Genomic DNA, 3,567 nt, shown 5'->3' on the forward strand with positions numbered 1-3,567 from the left:
GGCTTCTCTCAGGCCGGTTCCTCATGTGTAGAGTAGGGATGTGATACTCTCTAATGGTGTGTCATGATGACGAAGGGAAAATGTCAGCTGGGGCTCAGCTGGGAACCAGGAGCCCCTGCTGCTTCCTCTGTCACCGCAGAACCTCTGGCCCTGCCGGACGGACGGGGGCAGGTCTGGAGATCTGCCTCGGGTCTAAGTCTGGCGCTGGGTTTCCACCACGTGCCACAGGAGGACAGCAGTGGCCCTGTCCAGTCTCTGCTGTAGCCATTCAGGGTTCTCAACCCTCAGCAGCCTTCGGCACCTCTGGGAGCCCTCCCTTAGAACCTTCTTCGCATTCGGAATTGTGTGTATGTGAGGAGGTTAGGGCAGTTCTGGGTGCTCTCTCTCCTTCTGGACAGCACCTGTGGCCGAGCCACGCCAGCCCGGCCGCCGTGGTACCAATTTCGCGCAGCCTTGTATTCTGAGCTACGGCTCTTGATGGGGAACTCGAGGAGTTAAAAAATGTTAGCGTTGGATACATAGTTACTAGGCTCCGTAACTGATGCCTGTAGGAAGGTATTGTTTCAGGACCGGGATGCATGACTGGCCTGCCCTGACTTCAGGAGACCCCCAATCAGTTTGACTCTTGTGCCCGGCAGGACGGCAAGTGACCGAGCAGGGGTCCGAGCCCTCGTGCTCCAGGGAGGACGTTCGCGCCCAGGACGCAGACAAAGAGTCACCGGTGAGCAGGCGAAGGGATGCTCAGAAAATCGCTGCAGCTTTTATCTGATCAACCTTTTCCCCTGAATCCCAGCCCCCTTCCCTGCTTTCTCCTGAATTCCAAACCTTTTACCTACACTTTTCTTCTCCTTATAAAAAAGGTCGGCTTGAGCCCTGGCCGGTGGCTAAGTGGTTAGAGCGTCGGCCCACGGACCAATGAGTCGCGGGTTCGATTCCCGTCAAGGGCATGTACCTTGGTTGTGGTTCAGTCCCCGGCCCTGGTCGGGGTCGTGCAGGAGGCAACCAGTCGATGTGTCTCTCTCACATCAGTGTTTCTCTCTGTCTCTCTCTCTCTGTCTCCCACTCTGTCTGAAGATAAATAGAAAAATACCCTCAGGTGAGGATTTTAAAAAAAAAGGTCGGCTTGAGATGAGAGGTGCAACAGTGTTTTTAGGGCACATAACCCACCGTGTGCTCAGATCGCTGCCATCTGTTTGGCTCAGCGGTTGCGCGTCGGCCTGCGGACCAGAGAGTCCCGGGTTCGGTTCCCACTAGGGGCACGGACCACAAAAAGAATTAAATAAATAACTCCTGAATAACCCGCCCACAAAGCTTTGTTCCTCGTCTCTACTTCCTGGTTCTGGTGGTGCTAGGGAGCAAGAATGCCGGCCTGTCTAGCTTCACTATGACAAAGAGGGACAGGGAGGGGACAGTAAAGACCACTCTGTTTCTCACAGCGGATTCTTCTGGAAGGTGTTGCTTTCATAGCTGGGACCACGGGGAAGAAACTCTTTGGAGCAGAGAGTAAGACCAAACCAAGTCCAACAGCATGCTCTTCTAAAATGGGAAATGAAGGAGTTCATTACCTTCACTCTTTGATGACAAATTTTAGGCCTCGAGACCGAGGAGCCATCTCCGAACTTTTACCTTGAAAGTCTATTATTTATACTATTTCTGACTCCTTTCATAAAAGGCTTTGGAAAAGGAAAAGAAAAGCTGAGGTCACGCTCACACGCGTGCCCCCCACACCCACAGATATGCCCTTCTACATGGTATTAGAAAAGGCTGTTTACTTGGACAGTTTTCGAACATTATTCATCGTTAAAATATCAGCAGACTAAAAAAAAAAAAAAAAATATCAGCAGACTTCTGAGGTTCTCCGGAGAAGCTTCACGCCGACAGCTAATGTAGGAGACGGTCTGAATGTGCTTCGCCTTTTCTTAAATTTTTGTATATGCCACATGTATTCCACGCCACATTTCGAAAAGTATGTGAGGCGCCTTAAAACGTATGAACGAGAGACTATACATTAGTCGCTGTCTCTGTTGGTGGTGGCTGCCTCTCGAGAGGGAATCTAAATAGTCTTGACTCATCGTTTTTTGCAGCTGGTGGACCACAGAGCGCCAGTGCCCAGACCTACCCCAGGGAACCCTGGCAGAAAATCTGTCTTCATTTCCCACCGTGGGGTTCAGACAAGTTCAGATGCAGTTTCCAGGGGCGGCCGTGGCCTGGGAGAGGCCGGAGAGCGTCCCTCCCCCACCACCTCCTCCCAGGAGGGCCCCTGGGCCAGCCACACAGGGGAGCCCCTCAGTGCATTGAGGCCTCCTGCAGAGAGACTGGTGCTTGCTCTAGTGTAAGCCCCTCGATCATAACTGTCTCTTTCATACAAGCATCTACAACTCAATTTTTTAAAATCCCAACTGCCCTGGCTGGTGGTCAGTGGTTAGAGCCTCAGCCTGCGGACCAAAGAGTCTCAGATTCGATTCAGGTCAAGGGCACGTGCCTTGATTGCGGTTTGGTCCCCGGCCCTGGTCGGGGTTGTCTGGGAGGCAGCCAACCGATGTGTCTCTCTCACATTGATGTTTCTCTCTTTCTCTCCTCCCTCCCCCCCCCCCCCCGACTCTATCTGAAGATAAATATCCTCAGGTAAGGATTAAAAAAATTTTCTTTTTAAATCTCAACTCCTTCAAACAGCAAGAAGCTTCCCCTCCCCCACCCCCCCCAGTAAATGGACACCTGTGGGCCTCCTGCTTGGGGTGCAGCTAAGTTCTGCTTCTCAGTTCTCCTCCTCGGGTCTCAGTTCCTCTTTCTTGGGCCCTGTCCCTCCTCGCCACCTCCCCTCGTCCAGACCCACCCGGACCCACTGCATCGTGGGATGCCCTGCATGCTTTTCCTTTCCTAGCCTGTCTTGAAGCTCTTAAAATGTTAGGACAACCCAAAACCTCCTTCAAAGGGGGCACTTTGTGTTTTCCCGCCTGGTACTCTCCCAGAGCCTGCTCCACGGAGACAAGGCGCCCTCCTCCGGACCCCGGCCAGGCTGGCGGCCATCCTGTGGGTGCAGCAGCCTGTCTGCGGAGCTCACTGGCCCCTCGGCCTCCCGTCTTATTTCAGGGTGCTCACTGAGGACACTAGCCAGCGGCTGTGAGGAAGTGCAGATGCCATGCAGAGGCAGGTGGACCGTCCTGACTTCTTGGAGAGCAACTGTTTTGTAGATTTGACTTTGAACAGTGTGACGTTGTTTACATAACAATGAAACACAGTTAACCTGAAAAAGGCAACTCCCAATCCGGTCACTGAAAGCAAAGGGAAAGAAAAATTGGGACATCCTGAGGCCTCAAGAACTGCAAAGGAACCTTGAAAGGTTCTCAGTTTCCATTTTGTTGGTAATTACATCATATTGTCATTCGGATGTTAAAGAAATAAAATCAAGCAAGTAAGGAATGGTATTAATGCAGCTAGACATTTTTTTATTTTTGTTACAGATGTTTCTCCTTTTTTACCTCATTGACACCCTCCTCTCCACCCCCCAACCCCCGCCTGTCCCCGACTTTGTTGTCCATGTCCATTGGTCATGCATACATGCATATA

This window comes from Molossus molossus, unplaced genomic scaffold, assembly GCF_014108415.1.
Source record: "Molossus molossus isolate mMolMol1 unplaced genomic scaffold, mMolMol1.p scaffold_m16_p_8, whole genome shotgun sequence".
Classification (NCBI taxonomy): domain Eukaryota; kingdom Metazoa; phylum Chordata; class Mammalia; order Chiroptera; family Molossidae; genus Molossus; species Molossus molossus.